Here is a 7,039-nt window from a genome sequence, read left to right on the forward strand (position 1 = left end):
ATAAGATGATATTATAAATCACACCATTAACATACTTTAAACAGGTAGGAGCAACACGTTTTGACATTAAAAACTTGAGGACTATTATTTAGTCTTTATTAGATAGTATGTTATAGGATGATGTCGTATGGGTGAGTTGCACCTGGTCTGAACAGTCAACTCGAGGCTAGACTCTTAGTCCTTCTTTTCAGTCAACCCATGGCCTAGTAAAGTTCTTCGATTACTAGTGCACCATGCCAAGGACCACCCATGAATACCTGATATGGGGCTAAGGCTTCCCCCTACTCTTAATCCAAATTTCTAACGCCTGAAAGAGCACAAGTAAATGCTAATTTTTATATCTTTAGTGTTGATGCGGTCTGGGGACTCGAACCAAAGATTTCCCCAACGATAAGCGGACGTTATAACCACGTTAAGATATTAGCCACTGCACGGAGATGGGTTTTTAAAAGATTTCGCGTTTTTTTCTCGGTATACCGGAGATGGGGTTTTAAAAGATGCCGCGTTTTTCTCGACATTTTTTACGCTATGAATAACAAGCGCGGCATTCGCGAAATCTAATTTCGCTTTTGTTGGTACAGCCTTTTTAAAAGAAAAACAAATTATCTTAAATCCATTTTTGCTGCATATTTATTAATATATCTTTTTAGAGCTATATTAGACATTATACAAATGGCTAAAATAATAATTTTGAATTCTTAAGTTGTACACTCTGTTTAGATTTCGCGAATGCCGCGCTTGTTATTCATAGCGTAAAAAATGTCGAGAAAAAACGCGGCATCTTTTAAAAACCCATCTCGGGATCTAAATGGATAATAAAATGGACGATGAATTGATTATACGACCCCAAAAATTATCCCTTCTGAAAATTACAATATTGTTTAAATAGAACTTTATTCATTTATATTACCCTACATTTTTAGGCCAAAAAATAAGATGACGTGGCTAGAAAACTTTGGTTACAAGTGTAATTTCCAGTCCTATGTCCCAGCCCTCCCTTAGTTTATATCATAGTATGTGCTGGAGTAAATAGTTAATGTCCAAGTGTATAGAGATGCCTTTAATTTACAAGACATAAAAGGGGAGAATAACGAGGTGTAGATTTATTAACACTTGCTTTTAATGTACCAATATAATATTGAAACCATTTAAGGCAAAAATCTTCACACCATGTACAGTTTTTAGAGTGTTGTGATTTCAATTCCGCGTTTTATCATATACACAGACACGGAGATTCTACAAAAAGTCTTCATTTAAATGTTTTAATAAAGATAGTAAAGGAAAGAATAGTTAATTCTTCATCGTATTATAAACGGCTATTGGCACCTCGGGGCTAAAAAAACTGGTTTTAATCTTATAATTGTAAATTTTTTATATTCGTAGAAAGCTGGATATAATACGATGCTAGACATAGTTTTGTTCATATGGATGAGAACCGGTTCCTATCCACCGGATTCGAATGAATACGAGAATAGTTATTTCTCGTATCGTATTATAAACGGCTTTCCGCGGATATAGAATGTACAATTATAAGATTAAAACTAGGTTTTTTAGCCCCGTGGTGCCGAAGGCACCGGCTAAAAAAACTAGTTTTAATCTTATGATTGTACATTTCTATATTCGTAGAAAACTGGATATAATACGATGCTAGACATAGTTTTTTCGTATTCATGAGAACCGGTTCCTATCCACCGGATTCAAATGAATACGAGAAAAGATATTTGTGATTTTTAAAATATTTTGCGATTCTAATAGTTTGACTAGGTAATGCGTGTGTGGAAGTGAATAAACACCATTATGTGTGTGGGGGATGGAAAGGGGGTGGGGGTACCGTACCCACGCCCTCTACTCCTTATTCCTGCACCCCTATATCCATCCGTCAAGTGGCACGGATAGCTATTCCAAAAAAGAATACAAGGAAAGATAGGACAATTTGGGCAAGATGTTTCAAGTTATCCACGGCATATCATTCACATTAGAGTTAGGAGAAGATTACATTATCATCTTGTAATTTAGTTAAAGGCAAAATAGTTTTATATCAGAATATCATATAGGCAAATCCCAAAACACAAAATAAAATCTGATAATAATATATTGCTTATATTTATTTACCAATTATATTAAAGATATTGACACCTACTGCTGCTATGCCAAGTAATAGTAGGCAAGGCATTTCACAAATTCTCTGGTCCATAAACGGGCGTAACTCATGATAGACAAAGATTTTGCAATCAAAGGGTAATACTGTGCCTAATACACTAGTCATACGAGAGAGACGTTTCTCCCCTTAGATACCCTTTGTTGTTGGGGCTAAAGTTGTTATGTATGTATAAACAGAAAACTCTTATTCAATCATCCATAGCAAAATGTTGGTAAAAGCTTTTGGGGAAGATTAATTATACGTCCATTGTTAAATTCCTAGGTAATATATGTCCGCAAATCCATCTTTAGGTATAGTCCCTTAAGGGGCGTTTCGTCGTATTTTCAAAGTAACTGTTGTCACGAAAGGGACTATTCACTCATCTCTCAGTAAAGGGTATTCTTAGGGTAAATAATAATTAGTTGTGTTAGATTTTTGAGAAATTTACAAAAACACAAAAATAAAGAATTTTTCAAAAGTTTTTGATTATTTTTTTTTATTGTTACTCCGTGGGGCGTGTAAAGTTTATATTTCCTCCGTACAAATATACCTCCCAACCCACCCCCCCTAACACCCCTTGATTAAAATATCAGAGAGGTAGGTGTTTGTAGTGAGGGGGGAGGGAGGGGTTGAATAGCCACCCTTCATCTCTTCTCTTTTGATGTAGGCTTCTAAAATACAGAGAATACACACACACACACACAGGCCTCTGAAAATCTAAATCTCCTCCCTTATTCTACTCTTCTCAAAATATACACACACACACATTTCTCTGGTGTAAGTGTGTGTGTGTGTATTCTGTGTAGATATAGTGTTGGTGGTGCACCCACTCACACACACACACACACACACACACACACAGATATACCTCCTCGATTTAGTTGTGTATGTACACACCTCTCCACATTTGAAAACTAAAAGCATATTTCATATGAAAACACATCTAAAACATTTCTAGTTAAAATAAACAAAGAATTTTGTGAGAAAAAAATATCAGTAATAATAGAATTATATTATAGTGATTTATGTATAAATAAAATGTTTTTATGGTTTGCATATTTAGTTTCCTTATGGTGATCTCTCATAGAGTCCATAAAATCAGTATAAATTGGTCAAACAACTGATTCAGACAGGGATATTTCATCTCAAGAAAATGTTTTTTTTCCAACTTTTCCTCAAGTTTAAGATAGCATTTCCTTTTATTGATTTCATTAGTCTAAAAAAATATTTTTCTTTTAATTATTTTCTTTGTTAAAGAGATTTACAGCTTAAAATATGAAAAAAAGTTTGCTTTCTAAACCCTCTAAATATTTGTGCTTTATAGTAGGTATATCCTCAAATTGAGATGTACCCTAAGCGGAATATCTATTTTCCAGATTTTGACTGACAAACAGTTTTTCTTGAAACCAAATACCCTACCATGGAAAGTTATTTAAAAAAAAAAATATTTTTTGTGAAAATTTCAGGTAAAATGTATGAACTGTAAATAAAATCTGAATCTGGTAATAAAAATCTTGTATAACTCTCTGCTTTGTGAGACAACTCTGTGATTCTAGTTCAAATAATTATAATAGTAAAGGTAAAAAATAAAAACAAGGATGATACCCACCATAAAAGTGAAGCCCTAGGGACCCCGAAGTTGGAGGCTGGGAGAGGTGAGGGGTAGTTGAACCCCACACTTTGAATTGTAGTTTTTAAAAAAAGAGTTTCGATACTTGTACGAAATAGATTCTGTTCATTATAAGAATAGCCAAACAGAAGGACGGACAAAGTTAGATTTAGAGTATTAGTTTGAAACATACATGAACAAAGTAATCATTAGTCAGGAGAATCTAACAAGAAAAGTCTCATGAAACAGCCATTCAAAGCTGCCTATAAAAAAAGGGGATAAATTAAAAAACTTTTGGCCGAATTATCCCGAATAACCTCATATTAGAATAGTCTAATATTCTAATATGACGTCATTCAGGATTTTTTGTCCTAAAGTTTTTAAATTTATCCTCTTTTTGTAGTCACTATAAAGAACTTCAGATTAAAGCAATTTTTTGTTTTCGGCCATTTGGGGCTAACCAAACTGGTATAAAAATTGTCTGTAATACATGATTTATCAGTATAGCTGGGAATCGGTTCTAATCCTGCGGATAATAATTGGTTTCGAAGCCATACTTGAAATTCCGTACTTCATATTTATTGTTTCAAATTATTGTTTATTATGAAAATAATTATGAGTCAACTTGAATCTCTCTAATTTTGTTGGTTTGCATAAAACTGTGATCTTTCAATGGATATAAAATATATTTGGTTAATGCGACAGGGGAAAAATTGTCGTCAATTTAGGTTGCTAACACGGTCATCACTTACTGGTTAGTTTGTTCAACCAATAGGAGGGTAGGGGATAGGTGAACGGGGGTGGATGAAGGTTATCGTTATTCTAGCCAGCTACAAGTTTCACATTGTAAGAGTACATGATAATCTGGTGTAAGATCAAAATAATAATAAATCCACAAGTCTTTCTTTAATTACTCTATTTGTGTCCTTTAGACTTCATAAAAGTATTTGATTATATTAATTCAAAACTATATACCTACTTAATTATGATCAGAATAGTTATTTCTCGCATCGTATTATAAACAGCTTTCCACGGATGTAGAATGTACAATTATAAAGTTAAAACCATTTTTTTAGCCCCGAGGTGCCGTAAGCACGGGCGAAAAAACTGGTTTTTAATCATATGATTGTACATTTTAATATTCGTAGAAAGCTGGATATATATCGATGCTAGACATAGTTTTTTCGTATGGATGAGAACCGGTTTCTATCCACCGGATTCGAATGAATACGAGAAAAATACTTACTTTTTGTTACTCTAGCAAAGTTATTGAATGCTATAGTTAGGACTCAACTAACATATAAAACAAATGTTTTAGTATAAATGTAATTTTTAAAGTGGTTTGAACGATAACCAGGCACAGTTCAATACCATGAACATTAGGGTGGGTTCATATCGGAATTAGACAAAGCGGGGATATGCAACAGATAAAATTAACCTTAAAAACATTTCTGACCGAAAAAGAATTAAAAAAAATCGAGTTTTAGAACACGACCACTTAAAAATATAATTCATTACTTATTAGTATGCAAAGACGACACTCAAAAAAAAAATTTGAATCAGAACTATGGCTTCATGGTGCTCCCTGGAAAGGCCTTGAGGAGCTGAACCAGGAACTTTTGTCCGTTTCAAAATATCTCGTTCCTAGCCTTAGAAATCACTAAAAAAACAAAAAAATTTAAGGTTTATTGAGAATTGTCCAATTTGTAGAGGTTTTTTAGATTTTCTCAGGCTAGGAACGAGATTTTTTTAAACGGACAAAAGTTTTTAAATCACCCAGAGGTGTATTATATCTATATAAATTGAGTGCAGATCCCCGCTTTGGCCTCAGAAAAAAAATGTCCAAAATCGACCCACCCTAATGAACATACAGATATATAGGACCTTCAGATAAATATTTTATCAAATGATCCTTTATATCTCTAGAATGGACGCACCTAGTTCCCTCCCAGAAGATAATCCTCCCACGAACCAAAATACAGGTATTATCATTCAATTAATATATATAATGTAAAGTAAAAGGATGTGTGTCTGTCTTTCTGTTTTGTTTGTCTGAAGCTGAAGATCTCAGTAACCGCTAAGTTGTGCATATCAGGGATTGTACCTACTGGTCCTGTGTGGTTTGAGACTATTTATATGGGGGACGTAGAACAGCCCATTGCCTAAAACCATTTTTTGTTGGAAAATGTTTTTTTGAATAAAAAGGGGGAATTCCTTCTATACTTGTATTAGCGAAGTTTCTAATGGCTAATGGCGAAGTCACTAGTATAAAAATGTAGTTTGATGTGTGTCTGTATATTTATTGGATTACTATTAAACCTTTTTTATAGCCATCGAATACACTTCTAATTTGTAAAATATTTGAATTTTTTATGACTTTTTATTTCAATTATAATTTAAAATACATTTATTACAGGAAAACAAGTGCCAGAAATTCTGTTGCCCCCCTCCTCAGGGGGGGAGGAGGACTCAGAAGCAGACTGGGGGGAGGCAGAGGATGATGGGGGTGGCAGGGGGGTGCCCCATACAAACTGGTTTCATTTTATTTAAACATTAAATTGAACTAATTAATTTTTTAAGACAAATTTTCTGTATGAATATCTTATGATCCTTGGGTTTTTAATTATAATTCATTTTTTGACGTGTATTGTGAACCAACAGGCTTAGCGCACTCTACAGGGGTTAGGTAGAGGAAAAAAACTACCACCCTTTATTTTTTAAAAATAATGGAGGGGATTAAAGACCCTTAGTTTTTCCGTTTAATTGTTTTTTACTGGGTCACACTGGGAACTGGGTATCAACAGAAGGTTATAGAACCGCAGATATAGGCCCCACTGGGTTAGCGGCAATTGCAGGAATAGGTAAACGAAAAAAACTACCCCCTTTATTTCTTAAAATTGAGGGAGGGGGTTACCAGTGTTTCACAGATACTTTGTGTGAAAGCACCCGTATACAACTAAGAAACAAGTTTGACCCTGGTCTGTATGGCACCCTATTCACTTAGAGGAAACAAGACCAAGCTTGTGCGAAGTCATGCAATCAGAGACTCTGGTTCACCACCCCTGCCACACAGACAGAGCTCCCCACAATCTCCAGGCAAGTGGAATTTCGGGTTTTGGAGGATTTAAAATCTAACAATAATCAATGGTCAATGGTCATTCAAAAGAAAAAGAGAGAATATGTGATAAACAATAATGGATGCTCTTTGGTAACGTGTAATTTACTAAAAAAAATCATCAATTTAACTTAAATAGCATCCGAGAAAAGCATATTTCCCCCCTTTAGCGTTA

At 34.3% G+C, this 7,039-nt stretch overlaps 1 long non-coding RNA gene across 1 annotated transcript; it reads left to right on the forward strand.

Moving 5' to 3' along the window:
* Positions 1 to 3,604: 3,604 nt before the first annotated feature.
* Positions 3,605 to 6,877, forward strand: LOC145323054 (uncharacterized). Its single transcript, XR_013880859.1, has 4 exons — positions 3,605 to 3,719; positions 5,676 to 5,731; positions 6,166 to 6,260; positions 6,752 to 6,877. It is a non-coding gene; the product is annotated as an uncharacterized LOC145323054 (long non-coding RNA).
* Positions 6,878 to 7,039: the final 162 nt, after the last annotated feature.

Source organism: Acartia tonsa, chromosome 6 (assembly GCF_053477335.1).
Source record: "Acartia tonsa isolate MP-2025a chromosome 6, ASM5347733v1, whole genome shotgun sequence".
Classification (NCBI taxonomy): Eukaryota; Metazoa; Arthropoda; class Copepoda; order Calanoida; family Acartiidae; genus Acartia; species Acartia tonsa.